The sequence below is a fragment of the Erithacus rubecula genome (genome assembly GCF_903797595.1).
Source record: "Erithacus rubecula genome assembly, contig: scaffold_238_arrow_ctg1, whole genome shotgun sequence".
Lineage (NCBI taxonomy): Eukaryota > Metazoa > Chordata > Aves > Passeriformes > Muscicapidae > Erithacus > Erithacus rubecula.
The window spans coordinates 116,757-134,096 of record NW_027636084.1 but is presented as its reverse complement, the minus strand read 5'-3'; the positions used below and the strand labels follow the sequence as shown (position 1 = coordinate 134,096).

The window sequence follows — 17,340 nt, the reverse complement described above, 5'->3', positions numbered from 1 at the left end:
TCTGCTCAGCAGAGGTGGGGCTGCCTTCTCTTCTTCCCTCAGTTTCTCCATTCGTTCACCCGGGAGCGGTGCGATCCCAGCGCTGGACCCCCAGGAACGGACCCCCTCCCATCGGCATTTCCAGCTGCTTCGCCGCTCCCACCCTGTGCTGACAGCAGCGATGGCTTTGTCCTCACTTCAAAGGGGAGCAGCAGGGGCTGGTTTCATTCCTGCAGTGGGCATGGGAGGAGGGAGCACTGGGGCAGGATGTTTCTGAGCTCTATTCCCTTGTTCTAAGGGAAGAGCTGAAAACTCGCAATGATGATATCCAATGAGAGAGGCTCAGGCTTTTCCTGTGCCTGTGCCTGATGCTGTTCCTATTGTAGGACAGCGAGATTGGAAAAAGAGAAAGAAAGATCAAACCAATCCAGTTATTGCGAATCACCTTTTGCGTCATTTCAGGCTTCAGATGAGACATGCCTGGGTCTTTGCTACTGACCATCAAGGTGTCTGCCCTGACCTGCAGCAGGGGCAGAGTGTGATCACAGCTCAGCTTTCACATGCTGACCAGCTCACCAAACACAAACCAGAGAAAACACTGACCAGATGATCCCTCTTCAAACAGAGAATGGACATTCATTTTTTTCATGTTGGAACTGTTGATTTCATTGTTGTATTAGAATAATTAGTGGTGGATTTTTCACTGTTTGATAAGTTTGGTGAATGGTGATGGGTTTTGTTATTGTAATTAGAATTAAGTTTTAGAATTAAGTTTGTTAAAAGCACCAGTTGTGAGAGTTCCCTAGGCACTTCAGGTATCCAGAAATCTCCTGAGGGGTGGTGTTTGTTCTCCTTTGACAAAGGGCCCTGTGGAGAATTACAAACACTTCTCTTTCTTTTCTTTTTTAAAAACTAAAATGGAGAATTGTGGACACTGCTGAAGGCCTAGGCTCATTTTAGCAAGGCCTTTTTCTCAGACCATGAAACTTTCTCAGCCTTTAGCCAGGATTTTTCCCAGCTAGAGACATAAGACAAGTAATCATAACAGAGATAAACACCTGCAATGTCCATGAGAAAGTCAGGGAGGAAAGGTGTCTCCTTCTCTGACCAATGATCTGTTTTTTATTTTGTTTCCACTAACTGTCTTATTTAAGGCAATGGTTTCTTTCAATAAATTGATCTTTCTTGCTCTTTTCTGCACCAAACAAGGGAGTGTCTTGTTGCTGTTTTTTTGCTGCTCCATAGCCCTTCCACGGCAACAGAGCCAGACACAGCATCAGCAATTCACCACTGCTGTGTTTTGCCAGGACTTGGGTTCTGCACCTTCAAAGCAACAGCAGCTTGTGGCATTTTTGTCACTGAAGCTCAGCACTGACTGAAGTGGCATTTTTAATGCACTCCCTAACTGCAAAACACCTTCAGACACACTTTAATGACAGACAGGCTGTGGGACCGGGGGGTTTCTGGATGGTCGCGGGACAGACTCAGGAATTTATTATTTGCTGTTCTTCAGGGTTGTATTTTATTATAGGGTGTGGGTATAAGAGAGAGCTTAGAGAAAAGTTATAGATTAGAGGTAATAAGAGTGGAGAGGAGGAGCAGGGAGGGAAGAGAGGAGAAGCAGGAACAGGAGAGGAGAGAAGAGAGAAGTAGAAACAGAAGATAAGAGAAATAGGGAGAAGAGAGAAGTAGAAGGATTTTCCATTTGCAGTACAATAAGTATTATTCCATAATGAATATTCTAAATTCCAATAACCAATCCATTACAATATACTAATTTCCTAATATTTGCATGCAACCTATAGGAACAACTAAATCACTATGTTTTATGGCTTTACCCTTATCTTGAGATCTTTCCTGCCAGGCTTGGGACAGGATATCTGCTACTTCTTTGGCATGTATTGTATTTGGTTTTATCTAAACAAAGGAAGAGGTCTCAAACCTTAACAAAGCTATTTTCAGCATCTATGTCAAATACTGCTAACATCTCTATTTCATCTATTGTTTCAGAACTGCTTGCTAGGCATTCATAAGTCTTTGCTATTCCTTCACCAACATCTCCCCCATTTTGCTGAACAACAAAAATATTAGAAACTGTCTTGGTCATTATTTTCCTTATACACTGGATTATGCAGGGTAGAAACACTAATAACACAACTATTACTTATAGAATAAACAAGCCTATTTTACAGAGTTTTTTTAGCCAAGTGGCAAAGCTCCAACCTTCGAACAACCTGTCTAGCCAGGTTGGATTGATTGTAGTAATTTGGTGAGCTAAATCCTTCAAATTGTGCAACTGTTTATGAATGGAAACAGAATGATCCGATATATTCATGCAACACAATCCTTGAAAATCTTCACAGCCGTGCCCATGAGCTTGTAAAAGGAAGTCAAGGGCTGCTCTGTTTTGTAGTGTGGCATGTTTCACTGCTTCTTCATCTGTCAAGAAGTCACTAATTGCAATTGATGTGGCATTTACTTCTTTACTGAGCCAACATCCCAACTGATTTAACTGTCTCAGAGCAAATTTAGTGCTCACCTGAGGTAAAAAAATGCTTGTGATAATTGTTGTGCCAGAGTTCCACGGGCGAAAGTCACTTTCAAAATGATGTCCTGTGAAGGATCTGATTTTTCTACTTTTCTTTTTGACCACCTCTTTAACACTGGGGGCTGTTATGGTAAGTTGTCCAAGTGCACAGGGGCCACCTTCTATATATGAAGGTATGCCCTACCATGCTCTGTCTCCACAAATGAGCCAAATTCCCTTGGGAAATCGTATCGGAAGTTTGCTAAATCGACTTGCATGTAACTCACAATATGTGAGAAGTTTAGTTTGATTACACCAAAAAGTCACATTGCTATAAACTGGGTGATATGGGGTAACATTTAAATGAGGACTGTCTCCTTCCATGAGATGAAAGAAATAACAACTGTTCATAGTTACTGAACCTAAGATTTCAAGCTCTTGGAGATCAAATTGATCAGCTTTAGAATTGTCAATGTAAGTTTGATGTCTTTGGCTGGGAGTTGGAGATGCATGATGATCATCATATGGCCAATACCTTTCAAGGGCGACATTGTCGAAACCATCTGGCAAAGGTACTCCTACTAAACAGGTTGAAAAAGGTTTGTCAGGACTTGTGTTAGATAAGCAGATGGTGTCGGAGCCTGCTGACTTGGCTAAGGAAACCCAGATATTTGTCTTGGGTTGATTCACTGGTAACGCTTCACTACAAAAGCTAAAACAAAGGAAGAAAAACAACATGCATTCATGCAAACAATGAAACTCATTCTTTTCTTTAACTGTTTCTCTTGGTCACTTTCTCCTGATGATTCTGCACAGTTCAGGTCTGGGTGTTTGCTTCCTGGCTTCTCACAGGATCACTGGCTGCTGTGGAGGCTTCAGCAGGTTTTGATGCACAGTGGGGCTTCACATTCTTTGCTGGCACCCACTTGAGGCCTCCATCTGTGGAAACACACGCAAACCCTTTTCCCCATGTTATGAGGTTGTATGGTCCCTCTATTTGTCCTGTTTCTAAGTTTTTAACCAAGACTGGGGGTGCTCCTTCAGTTTTGCTTTTCGGTTATTTAAAAAGTGTCTATAAATAGGAGGATCTGGCTTGTCTGCAGAGCTGTTCAAAAAATTGTAGACATACAATGCTTTATTTAGCCTCCTTTGAGGTGAGGCCTGAGGATCTCCCCCTTTCTGTTGATCTAAAATGTGTTTCAGAGTCTGATGTGTCCTTTCTATTATTCCCTGACCTGTGGGTGAATGAGCAATGCCAAATGTATGGCGAATGCCCCAGTCATTTAAAAATGCAGCCAATTCATGTGAGGTATAAGGACCATTATCAGTTTTAACCTCTTAGGGGATACCTAGATAAGAAAAGCCTTGTGGAAAATGCTGGCAAACATGCTCAGCCGTTTCCCCTGTGTGCACAGAAGCAAAAAATTGCATTTGAAAATGTATCCACAGAGACATGGATGTTTTTTTAATCTTCCCAAAAGAGGGATACTTAGTAAAATCTGTTTGCCATTTCTGCAAGCTCTCCAACCCTCTTGGGTTGGTGGCTCCTGTAGCAGGAAGTGGCAGAACTAGCTGGCAGTCAGGGCAAGCTCGTACAATATTTTGTGCTTGCTCTAAGGTAATGTGAAAATCTCATTTAATTGCCTGTGCATTTTTGTGAAAGAATGCATGGCTCAATTTTGCTTGTTCAATAGTGTTAGGCAGAGTTATTGCAGCAAGCACTGAGGCATCTTCCTCATCAGAGACAGCTGATGCCAATGCATCTGCTCGAGCATTTCCCTCTGCCATAAATCTTGGGAGGCATGAATGGGCCCTTATGTGGGAAATAAAATAAGGATTAGTTCTGTGAGATAGGATTTGGTAAAGACAGGTAAGCCAAAGACATAACTTATCATTGTTCACATCCTTTATAACTGATCCCTCAATTCTCTTGACAATATTAGCAACATATACTGAGTCAGTTATCAAGTTGAGAGGTTCTGGAAAGAGCTGAAAAGCCCTTACAACTGCTGCTAACTCTACAATCTGAGGAGAACCTTCAACCTTTTGAACATCTTGTTCCCAAGCTTTTGTTTCCATATTTTGCCATGTAACTACTGAATTGTGTGTTTGCCCTGATCCATCAGTAAAGACAGTAATTGCTTCTAAAGGTTCTTCACTGATCAGAGGTTTTTCTTTGTAGCATAATTTAGCTTTGATCATTTTGTGTGCCGGATAGTGAATGGAGCAAACGCCTGGAAAATCAAGCAAGGCATACAGCAAGTCTTCTGTTTTTTGCATTGCCCACTCAAAATAAGTTTTCTTCATGGGCAAATAGAGAATTGCAAATTCACAACCTGCTATTGAAAGAAGCCTTGCTCTACCTTTGATGATGATCTGAGACATCATTTCTAAAGGTGTGAGGATTGTCTTTGGTGACCTGTAAGAAATGAAAACCCATTCAATCATTAACAAGGGATCTTTTTGAGAGGGGTCCCATTGAAAGATGAAACCACACAGTCTCAGCTCTTGTCCTAAAATTGCAAGGAAAAAGGGTTTATCTGGCATACAGTGGTGTGTCTGCCTGGTTTGCAGGGCTTCTGTTTCAGCTGCCAGTGCAGTGGTTTGTGATGTCTGTGCACTGAGAAGCCTTTCAAGCTGTTCTGCGAGGGTTTTTCCCGATTCATTTGCTTGTACAGAAGCCACGTGCTGCGGACTTCCGATTTTATTGCAGGCATCTATCATTTCGGGCACTGTTAGTTTGTCCTTCGCCATGGCTTTGATGGCCCTTTTACATTCTGCATTGGCATTATTTTCACTGATGTCTCTTATCATTATCGGGCGAGCGATGTCATCAGCACACTGCCTTTCAGAAGCCTGGGTTACTCTATCCACAAATGTGGTGAAAGGTTCAGCTGGGTCTTGGGTAATCAGCTTGTAGGACTTTTCAAAGACTCCTGCAGGCTGAACCTGCAGAAATGCCTTGCGTGCCATTTTCTTAATATCATCTAAGGCTGCTCTGGGAAGATTCACCTGATCTTCATTTTTTGTCACCAGATAACTTAGATATGGTCAGAGCACACAGCTCTACATCCGTACTATCTCTGTAAGTTGCTAATATTTCTGTGAGCATCCTTTTCCACTTCAATTCCCATAGGAGATACTGTGAGTCAGTAAGCGTGACCATCGCGAGGTTTTTACAATCATTCGGTGTAAGTGTATGTCCATCCAATGTACTTTTTAGCACCTGTTTGAAATAGGGTGATGCGATGCCATTATCCCTTAATGCCTTCCTTAATTCCATAATCTCATGAGATGGAATGGGAGACCACCTCCTGGGACCACCGGGCTGGGGGTTAAAGATGACAGGTAGTGCCATCACATTAAGGCATTCATCTTTACAAATGTCCCGTCTAATTTTTTGCCAGTCCGTCAATGCAGAAGCATCATAATATTTTTGTGGTTTTAAATCTGGCGGGGTTTGAGGATGCAGTGTCGCAGTTTGAAGCTGAGATGTCTTTTGCACGATAGGCAAAGTATTTGCAGGTGTAAAATAGTTCCTTGTTTGTTCCATTATTAACAGGGGCGCTATGGCATCACCTCCCCCTCTCCTGTAGAAATGTGTCTGAACTGGGTGGATTCGGCGGTAGGTGCGGTGGTACTGCTGGAGGCTCTCGGTGTACCGGGATGCTGACTGCGGAGGCGTCATTGAAACGCTGGGATATGCGCCACATTTAGGTCCGGCGTAGGGAAAGCTGCAGAGGGATACGTTTGAGGACAGGCACTGGGACCCAGGAGCGGGGTGGAGAGCGCAGGCGGCGCTGGCGAGCTCCGTGCATGTGCTGCGGTCGTGTCCGGAGCGGCGGAGCTCATCATGGCAGGCGGCTGCATGGCGGGCTGCGGGCGGCTGGCTCCGGCGAGTTGTAGGGAGGGTGGAGCAGTGCTGGCATAGGCGGGCAGTGGAGCTGTGTTCGGGGGACCAGCAGCGGGAGTCGGGAGCGGGGCACACTGCTTCAGACCGAGAGGGGCCGGGAAGGGCAGAGACGCGCTGGCGGGCACGGACTGCGGCGCTGTCTGCGAGAGAGCCGTGTCCGCAGCGGGAGACAGAGACGGGGCTGCAGCGGGGGCCGGATCAGAGACTCATCGGGTGGCGTGGGAGCTGCACACGCAGTCATGGCCAGGGCCATATGCAGTACAGGCGCCCCGGCGGATCCAGCGGCGGTGACCGGGGGCTGCGGCGCCGCTAGCGACACGGAATAGCCGCCGAGCAGCGGCGGCTCGGCCGCGGCCACGCTCCGGACGGGACGGTGCGAGCGGAGGCTCCACGGCCAGCGTGGCTGCGGGGCCATGGCCAAGCGGAAAAGCTTTGCTGCAGGCGAGCTCCGGCGGCTGGTTCACTGTCCGACAGGCTCCCCCCGGTTCGGGAAAGGTGACCGCCCCCGGGGGCACCTGCACGGAGTGAAACGGCGCGGTCTGGCTGGCCGGGGCTGGGGATTGCAGGAGGGGTGTGTTTATCAAAGCCGTGGACACAGCAGAGTGCTGGGCATGTAACGCGCCGGGCACAATGGGCTCCACGTGCGTAATGGCGGCGGCGCCTGGCGGTGGGGGGTGCAGGGGAAGCCATGGGCAGGGGGGAGGAGGGCAGGGGCGGCGCGGCGGCAGCAGCAAGCAGCGCGGTCGCGGCGGGGGCAGGGGCGGGCAGGCACGCAGGGGCGGGGTCGGTACGCGGCTGCACGGGGGCTGGGAGCCGGGACAGGGAGGCTGCGGGCACCGAGGGGGCGAGGCTAGGACGCGGCGGAACGGAGGGCGGAAACACGAGGATGGCATCCGAGGCGGCGGGATCAGGGGGGATGATGGGGGAAGCCAGTGGCAGGACAAACGCAAGGGGTCCGGGAGCCACGGGAGGGGCAGAGACAGTCTCCCTTGTATCTGACAAGAACCAGTCAGTGTTGGATTAGCACATTTTTCAGCAATAAGCAAATTTGTATATCTTTGTGAAACACACATGTAAAGACAAAAAGCCCCGGGAAAGTTCTCTTTCCCTTCTGGCCTCTCACAGAGTAACACCAGCCCAGGCCCCTCCAAGCTGCCCGGGCAGGGGCAGGCGGGCTCTGACTCAGAGCTCAGGAAGCTGCCAGGCCCCGTTTCCAAGCAGGGACCCCGATATCCAGGGAAAGGGAAGGACAGGCCCGTTGCTGCCATCCCTGCCCCCGGCATGGCCGGGGCTCAGCAGAACCCTGCCCTGCCCCGGCCCGGAGCAGCTCCGAACGGCCGGGCCCGCCCTGCTGCCCCCGGGGCTGTGGGAAAACAACCGAGCCCCGCTCTGGCATGGACCCACAGCCTTGTCTGCTGGGCAGGGTGGAGGAAGAACCCCCGGCCCGCAGCTGGAACTGAGTGCAGCGGGCGCTGGAGAACAGCCATGAATCCAGAAACTCATCACCGCTCCTCTGGCTAAACCCTACAGTCCTCACCCAGCCCAGCGTGGCCTTGAAAGACTCTTTATTGTAAATAGCTCCGACCGCCCCACCTGGAAAACACCACAAAACCCTCTGCTGCCCGGGCCATGCATTAACTCTTTCAGTGCCTAAAATAAACCTCTACAGGTACTTTATTGTCTCTCCTAAATTTAAAAAATCCAAAACAACAAAAACTAAAATAGTAATACACACAGAAACAAGATAAAAACACCTTAATCAAACAAAAAGAAAAGTCAAATCCCAAATAGAGGAAGAAGAAAAGTCATGAAATAAAATTTCTCTTTTTTTAAACTATGGAGAAAAAACTCTTGTTTCCCTATAACATATCAAAATGTTGTGAAGTGAATATGACTGTTCTAAATGTAAATATAAACAAAAGCATTCATATTACAGTAAACAAATGTAAAAATTGCTGTTACCTGCTCAGTTTAAATAATAAAATAATCCCTTTCAGTTTCCCCCCAAAAAAAGAAAAAAAACAAACCTATGCTCTCAAAAAAATAGTAAACTTTTGTTTAAAAATATAATCCTTAAAGTGTGCCTCATAAATTAATATAGTCCACAAAAAAAAAAAGGTATGAGATTAACTGTTAGACTAAAAAAAGGGTTTTTACATAGCAATCAGATTTCCATTCTCCTGGGAACAACAAAACCACAGGAAAACTATTTCTTGTGAAGAAATCTTCATAGACTGAAAAAAAAGTCTCCTCTTACTAGTAAATTAGTAAAAAACTATTTTAAAGATGGCAAACAAACTGAGTTGGTTTTTGTATGTTTTCAGTATTAAAAAAAAAAAGTGTGTGGAGGAAAACATGTATTCTAAAGCTTTATTCTAAATTAAGTTTTCTTATACATTTTAGTGATAAAATTACTCTTTATACCATTTAAAGTTAAACCTGTTTTTTGCCTTCTTGCAAATCCTATCTCACAACAAAAAAAGTTTAGATTAATAAACTAAATCCAACCTCAGCTATTCCATTATTTAGATTTCCTATTCCCCAAGGGTGTCTTCCACAGGCAAATGCTTATTAACTGGGGTAAAGACCAAGATTTTGGTGACAGTGAGGTAGAAACATCTCCAAAAAAGGTTCTTCCCTCCCAGCTGAGCATGCGGATCCTCAGCTTGCACAGACACATGTTGCAGTGTGCTTCTGGTTAATGGTGTGTTCTGTTATTGCCCAAGTTCATGGTTTAGTCCAAAATTATACCCTCCCACCCTCCTTGTCCATCTGTCCTGAATTACCTGTCAATGCTGTTTTGTGCCAACCCCCTGCTTGCAATTCCCCTTTGGAAATCCCCTAAAACTGGACGTCTCATCAGTCCATGGTAACCCAGTTTTCCCCCCTACCTCCCTCATTGGACAATGCCTTTGTGAGCCCCTACCCTTTATCCCTCCTCAGCATTTCTTCAATTTGTACCTTCCCCTTGAACCTCCCCATATTTATGTTGTTGCAGCTTCAGCATTTTTGTCTTTTGCCCCACAGATTCCCCAGAGTAAGGAATCCTTTTTATCCTATGCAAAAGACCTTCCCCTCCTCCTTGTCCCCCTCAAATGCAATCTGAGAGCCAAAAGGCCATGGAGCAATGGCTGGAGCCATGTCTAAGGCCTCCTGTTCCCCGAGTGTGACCCACTCTAGGCATGGGGCCCTAGTGGCAAAGTGAGTGCAGCACTGGCTGTTGTGACAGTGCCCTGCCTCTGGTCTCACTTGGGTTTCTGACTGGGTCTGAGGCAGGGGCTGCCATTCCTCACTTGTGGGGAGACCAGAGCCCCCAGACCCTCACCCAGCGTGCAGGCACTGCCTGGCAGCGCTCCGTCCACTGGCACGGTCGCGCTCTGAGTCTCGGCCACTGCGCCATTGCTGCTGCTGCTGCTGCTTCATTTGCTTTTAGCACACCCAGAGCTCACTGTTAGGCTACGATGGCCTCCAGTTCTGCCCTCTTCCCATCCCTGTGTGGGGATGGAGCACTGCTGTGCTTTCAGGAAGCTCTTTGTGAACACTTCCAGCATTGCAAGCTCCTTTGTCCTATATGGATGCTTGCCAGGGAATCCCTCAAGGCGGGGCTCAGAGCATACTCAAGCTGGCTCTTCTAAAACCCAGGCTCCTTGTCCCCTTCAGCGTGCTCAGCACGGCTTTTAACCCCACAGTGTTGTGCAAGGGACCTGCATGACCTGAGCTGCCCTTGTTCCTCTCTGTCCTTGCACAGAGAACGGCAGCAGGGCCCTGTGTGTCCCAGGGCTCATGTTTGGTGCCGCTCAGGCTCCACAGAGATGTGGGTAAAGTGAAAAAAAAAAACTTTATGAAGGGAAGGCGAAGCGAAGGGGTGAGCTGGGAAGCAAAACAGGGGATGGGCAAAGTCTGAGGAATGGAGGGAGAGAGCTGCCAACATGGAGGGAGACGGCAGGAGCTCCTGGAGCTTGCCACAGGCTCAGTTGTGAGCAGCAAGAGCTGTGCCTGGAGCTGCAGCTGGTCCCGTCTGCTCTGCAGCTGGTCCCATCTTCAATGGGCAGGTCGCCGAAGGACAGTGGTTCTTCTGATCCAGCAGACGAAGTTCGGCAGATCTTCTGTTGAACTGCAGCTGGATAACCTGCCTCATAAAGCAGGGGCTCTTGTCCTCCTTCAGGGCTTGAAGGGCTGCAAGAGAGAGAAGCAGAACCACAGTCAGAGGCCAGACTGTGGGAATCCAAGGAAACCTTCCTGCCAGGGCCATCCCACCCAGCTCCTGCCATGGCCACGAAGGAGCAGGAGACCAGGGCACGGGCCAGAAGGTGCTGGCCACGGATCCCCCGTGTCCCTGAGAGCTCTCCGTGCTCGGCCCGCACCGCCCCTCGTCCGCACAGGCCGCAGAGCCCTCCGCAGCCGGGCAGCGATTGTAGCTCCGTGCCCGGCATTTGCAGCTGCCCCCGGCGGCCCCGCTGCCACGAGGGCGGCTGCCCTCACTCACCCTCGCTGAGGACCTGCAGCTCCTCCTTGTGTCCCCTCAGGAGCGTTCCGGCGAGCCCTGGCAACACAGAGCTCGTGTCAGCCCCAGCGGCACAGCTGCCCCCCAGGGGCGCTGCCGGCCCTGCGGCCACACGGCCTCGTCCCCCGGGCAGGGCTCAGCCCGGGCCCCTGGCGCATCGTGCCGCCCCAGGGCACGGCTGCGGGAGGGCGGCGGCAGCGCCGAGGGCAGGCGGGGCTGCACCGCGCCGGGCCCGGCTCCCGCTGCCGGGGCAGCAGCCGGGCTGGAGGCGGGGAGGGACGGCGGGCTGGCGGCTCACCGATGAGCCTGAGGGCCGCCTGTCGCAGGCGCGGCTGCGGGCTCTGCAGGCATGGCAGGGCCCAGCGCAGGTGCTCGGCTGCTCGGCTCTCGTCCTGTAGCAGCTGCGGAGAGCGCCAGGAGGGAAAGCTCAGTGCGGGCTCTGCCCCTCAGCCGGGCGCTCCCTGCGCCCAGCCCCGGCCTCCCCGGCCCGCACAGCCCCGAGGGACAGCCGGGCCAGGACTCCGTGGGCACCCGGCTCGGGGCCGGAGGAGCCCGGCCGAGAGCCCACGCGGCCCAGCGAAGGGAGCAGCCCCTGTGTAGGGCGCAGGCTGCGGCTGCCCTGGCTGCGGCGCTGGGCAGGGCCACAGCTGCCGGCCCCGCACGCTGAGCTCCGGGGGCAGGGGACTTCTCCAGCCTGCGGCTGGGGCTTCCAGGCTGGCCTTACCAGGCACTTGGCGACCTTCATGCGCCACGGCTGGCTCAGCAGCTCCTCCAGATCCCTCCTCCCCAAGAAGCGTGCTGCGCTAAGCAGAGTTTCGCCAGAGGCCTGGAGAGCAGTAGAGAGCCGGAGGTGGCACCAGAGCCCGGGGCATGGGACCCACGTCCCTGGGCCAAGGCCAGGGCGAGCCTGGAGCCCACGAGGCGCCAGGGGAAGAGGCAGCCAAGCCCCTGCCGGGGATGCAGCAGCACGACACAAAACCTCACCTTCGCCACGCACCAGTTCTCGTTATGCCAGTGCAAGAAGAGGGGAAGCAGGCTCTGGCTCACGGTTCTGGTGAGAGCCTTTTTCCCCTCTTCCACTACCAGCTCCATCACCTTGCTGAAGAGCTGGATGGAGAGCAGCTGCACGTGGCTGTTGTCCTGGAGGAAAGGAGAAGAGCTCAGCACCAACTAGTCCAGTCCCAGTGGGGCAAAGGCCCAAAACTGCCCAGGGCACAAAGTTTCCTGGCAGTCCACAGAACCTTACATTCTCAAAGTGTGGGAGGAGTGGCTCAGCCAGCTTCTGGGCAGTGGCGCTGGGTATCTTAAGGTGTTTCTCCTGGAGCATGTGGGCGAGCACAGAGAGGGTCATCCACACCATCTCTCCATCTGGATCACCCAGCTGCTCCACCAGGTGGTGGTAGATGCCGCGTATTCCTCCGCTCTGTGTGCAACACAAGGCTGTGCTGTGAAGCCCTGGAGGGCTGCAGCACCAACAGGGCCCTGGCCCTGCAACCCCACGCAGCTGCCTCAGGGCCCAGAGGCCAGAGGCCTGTGCCGAGGCACTTGGGCAGCTGAAGCGGGAGGCAGAGAGCTGGGAGCAGCTGCCTCAGCTGCCAAATCCCAGGCAAGCCCAAGGAGCAGCGTTGCCCAGCCCCACGATGCCAGCGTGGCTTCAGCCACTGCCCCCTTCTCACCAGCGAGGGCTCCTTGCTGAGCACCACGAGGCCTCTGAGCTCCAGGCGCAGCCTGTCCCTGCTCTCGCTCGGCAGGTGCCTGGACATGACCGACAGGGCACTGTGCCCGTGTTGGCTCAAGTCCAGGCACTGCAGGACCTGAAAGGCACAGGACAGTGACAGGGACGTGGCCGCTGGGAGTGCAGAACTGCCCAGGGCCAGGCCCAGGCGGCAGCACCGGGCGCGCACCGTGCCAGGCGGCTGCGGCTCCCAGAGCCAGAGAGCTGGGAGGCAGCTCAGCCAGGCAGCGCTGGCCCTCAGGCTCACCTCCACAAAGAACGCCATGGCCGGCAGATCCCAGCGCGGCTGCCCCCCGATGAGCAGGCTGAGCAGGTGCCTGGCGATGCCGCAACACAAGGGGCTCGAGCCACGGCGCATCTCCCTGGCAGGGGGAGAAAGGCACCAAAGCCCTGAGCCGGGCGGGCAAACCTCTCCCAGGACTGACTCACAGAGGTGTGGGACCTTTGCCCAGCACCCTGCGAGGGGACGTGGGCCCTTTGGGAGGCGGCTGCTCCTGGGAGCCCTCCTCTCCCAGCCTTTTCCAGGCTGCTCGGCCGTCCCTCGGTGCCAAGGCCCTCTGGCCACGACCACGGGGAGCGTCTGGGGCACTCCGGGCACAGGGCACCAATGCTGGCAGCGGGGAGAAGGGGGTCTCACCTGGCCAGCAGCCCCACTGCATAGTGCTGGGTGTCGGCACAGAGCAGGGTGTCCCAGACCCGCCTGCGCTCCAGAGCCACCAGCTTCTTATCACAGCCCAGTAGGCAGAGCAGAGCCTTCATGGTCTGCACTGCAAACCTGTGGCCAGAGCAAAGGCCAGGTCACGCTGGGAGCAGTGACCCTGGCCACAAGGGCATGGGAAGGACAGGGTGACTGGGACCTGTTGGGCTTGATGGGAAGGCGGTGTTCCTCCCGGCACGCTGTCCAGAAGTTCTCAACCTCCTGTGGCATCTGCTCTGTGGTGCTGAAGATTTGGAAGAGCAGAGCCACGAAGACACGGGCAGAATATGCAATCATTGTGTGGTGCCACTCGGGCATGTGGACAGTCACCCAGAGCACCAGAGTTGCCTGCAAAAGACAGAGCAGCCCGAGGCAGTGCTCAGTGCCGAGGTGTCCGTGTGGCAGGGCCCCAGGGGAGACGCAGGGGGAGCACCCGGCCTGCTGCCCCTGAGCCTGTCCCTAGCCCAGCCTTCAGCCCAGTGCCCGAGGCTGGGAGCTGCAGGGCACTGGGCAGAGCATGGAGAGCTGCTGGAGAGGGGACCTGGAGGGCAAGCAAAGGCCAGTGTCAGAAACTCACTGCCAGTGCAAAGATGGCCTCGTTGTCCTCTTTGATGAAGAACATGCTGTATACTGGCCTGTCTTCCATCACAAAGAGCAGCTCTGGAAGCACCTTCTGCACTGCTGGTCCCGATGAGCCGATGGTTTTCCACATCAAGGCTGCAGCTCTGTGGGACCAGAGCTGTGCATCAGTACCAAGCCCCATGCAGCTGAGTGGGGCCAGGTGACAAAGCCCCCGTGCCCTGAGGGGCAGGGAGGGAGCATGGCAGAAGGATCAGCAAACAGGGTGGCTCAAGGGGCCCAGAGCTCTCTGCCTGTCTGGCAGACCCCACTGGACAGGCTGTGCAGGGCAATGGCCCTAGAGGCCAGTGAAGCCTGAGCTCTCAGGGCACCTGTGCCGCATACCTGTCACACAATGGGGCACAGCGCAGGAGGCTCATCACCACATTAGCTGGGTGTTCTTCAGCCAGCCTCAGGAGGTCATTTTGCAGCCCAGCATCCACAGATCCACAGGACACGAGTCTCTGGTGAATGTTCCTCACCCTGTGTGGCACCTGGAGGGGGCACAGGGAAGATTTGGAGTGCTGTCCATGGGAGCCTCTGGCCCCGCTCACTCACCAGATCGCCCCAGGGCCGGATGCGCTTGACGGCCACCTGCGAGCCAAGGGGCAGCAGCGGGCTGAGCTCGCCGCCTGGCACGCCGCGCTCCAACCTCCCCTTCATCGTCTTCTTCTTCCTCCTCCTCCTCCTCCCTCTTTCTCCCTCCTCCTCCGTCCCTGCCACTCACCGTGGTGCCGTCCGCAAGCCGGGTGACCGGGAAGATGCTGCCAAAGCCGCCACTGTCCAGCAGGGAACCCATCTGGTACCGCTCCTGCAACGTCTCCTGCGACTCCCCTGCGGGCGACACGCGGCTGTCAGCGCTCGGCCCGGGGCCAGACATGGCCCCCGAGCGCCCCTCGAGCGTCCTGGGCCGGGCATTCCCACCCGCCCCAGGCCCTGGTGGAGCTCGGGCTGAAGGAGCCGCAGCGGGGGCGGTGGGAGCGGCCGCGCCGTGTGTGCCCTCTGCGGGCCCTGGGAGGAGCCGGGGCCGGGGCTGGGGCTGGGACTGGGACAGGGACTGGGGCTGGGGATGGCGCTCGGGCTGGGGCTGGGGCTGGGGCTGGGACTGGGACAGGGACTGGGGCTGGGGCTGGGGCTGGGGCTGGGGCCGGGACAAGCGATGCCAAAGAGAAGTGATGCCCAGCCAACAGCGCCACAGCCAGGACAGCGAGAGCCGGGCGGAGGCGACACCGGGGGGGGGATGGGCAGGGCCGGGGCCGGGGCCGACGATGGGGCAGGGGCAGCCCCGCCCGGGGCCGGGGGCGGGCTCGGAACATGGCCCGGAACGGGAAGAGGGGAGAAGGGAAAAGAGGGAGAGGGTCGGGGAAAGCGACTCCGAGGAAGAGAAGGAACAAGAGATCCAAAGGATCTGTAGACTCGCTGCTGCCGCTGCTGCTGCTGCTGCTGCTGCCGCTGCCGCTGCTGCTGCCGCTGCTGCCGCTGTTGCTGCTGCTGCTGCCGCTGCTGCCGCTGCTGCTGCTGCCGCTGCCGCTGCTGCTGCCGCTGCTGCCGCCGCTGCTGCCGCTGTTGCTGCTGCTGCTGCCGCTGCTGCCGCTGCTGCTGCTGCCGCTGCCGCTGCCGCTGCTGCCGCTGTTGCTGCTGCTGCTGCCGCTGCTGCCGCTGCTGCTGCTGCCGCTGCCGCTGCTGCTGCCGCTGGCGCCGCTGCCGCTGCCGCTGCTGCCGCTGTTGCTGTTGCAACTGAACCCCCGGGGCCGTTTCTCCGCGTGTTCGCTTGGCCGCGTGTCCGTTCCACGCTCGCCCCACTCGCCCCATGGCCGAGCCCCGCGCGCCCCAGGGGCAGCCCCTGAAACTGTCCCAGCACGAGCCGGGGCCGCGCCGGGGGCTCCCCGCAGAGCTGGGGCCGGGCCGGGGGCCGGTGCCACGGCCAGAGGCCACGGCACCACACCGGGAGCCTGAGGCCGAAGGAGAGATTAGTTAACTTGATCCACTGTGAATTGAGAAAGCGAAATAACTTTTCATTGGTTTCCCGAGCTGTCCATCACTGAATCAGCTCTCCGATTGGTCCCCGCAGCTCACAGGGGAGGCCCCCAGACGCGGGACAGCCCCTCCCACTCCCCGGCCTCACGTTGCTTCCCTCAGGCGAAATCCACCCCTCCCCCAGCACGCTAAACCCACACAAAGACAAAAACAATAAAGCAAAAGTTTCTTATCTCCGGGTACTGGAAGTTCAGCCAAGAGCACACACTAACTCAGAAAAGACTTCCCTAAATGCATCAACATGTTGAGTATTCATTGACAATTCCCGATGCGCTCTCCCGGGGGTCCCTGCGGGGGTTCCACCCGGGGGGGGCTCGGACGGGGCTCGGCCCAGACCCCCCCCGGGACCCTCCCCAAAAAACCGCCCGGGACCCCCCCCAAAAAACCGACTGGGACCAGGTCAGTGACTGGGGGAGGGTGCCGGCTCTTTTTGGAGGGCCCCGGTGTTTCGGGGGGGTCTCGGTATTTTTTTTTTGGGGGGGGGTCTCGGTATTTGGGGGGGGTCTCGATTTTGGGGATTCTCGGTATTGGGGGGGGGGGGAGTCCCAGGATTGGGGATCCCGATATTTGGGGAGGGTCCCGCTATTTTTGGGGGGGGAGTCCCGGTATTTGGGGCGGGGGTCGATATTTGGGGGGGGGTCCCATTATTTGGGGAATCGCGACTGTTTTGAGGGTCCCGGTATTTGGGGGACTCCCAATATTTGGGGGGTCCTGGTATTTTTTGGGGGGTCCCAGTGTTTGGGAGGGGGGGTCTCTATTTTTTTGGGGGGGGGTTCCTGATATTTGAGGGGGTTCCGGTATTTGGGGAACTCCCAATATTTGGGGGGTCCCGGTGTTTTTTTGGGAGGGGTCACGATATTCCAGGGGGTGCGATATTTGGGGGTCCCGGCTTTTTTTGGGGGGTCCTGGAGTTTGGGGGATTCCAATATTTGGGGGGGGTCCCGATATTTGGGGGGTCCCGGTAATTTTTTGGGGGGGTGGGTCTCGGCTCTTTTTGGGGGTTCCCAGTATTGTGGGGGGGGGGCCCTGATATTGGGGGGGGAGTCGGTCCTGTTATTTTTGGGTTCTCGTATTTTTGGGGGGTTCCCTCTAATTTTGGGATTCGTTTTTGGGGGGTTCGTTATTTTGGGTGTTTTTAGGGTTTCCCGTATTTTTTGGGGGGTTCTTGCTATTTTGGGGGGGGGGGGGTCTCTGTATTTTTGGGGTTCCCAGGGTTTATTTTGGGGTCCCTGTGCTGCTTTTGGGGTTTCCTGTATTTTTTGGGGTTCTCTCTGGTTTTGGGGTTCTCTGTATTTTCGGGTTCCCTGTGCTGCTTTTGGGGTCCCCGGTG

The 17,340-nt window shown here is 54.5% G+C and overlaps 1 long non-coding RNA gene across 1 annotated transcript; it reads right to left on the bottom strand.

Moving 5' to 3' along the window:
• Positions 1–12,922: 12,922 nt before the first annotated feature.
• LOC306815810 lies at positions 12,923–13,559 on the bottom strand. Its single transcript, XR_013777475.1, has 3 exons — positions 13,516–13,559; positions 13,296–13,433; positions 12,923–13,020 (listed from the first exon to the last, which is right to left on the bottom strand). It is a non-coding gene; the product is annotated as an uncharacterized lncRNA (long non-coding RNA).
• Positions 13,560–17,340: the final 3,781 nt, after the last annotated feature.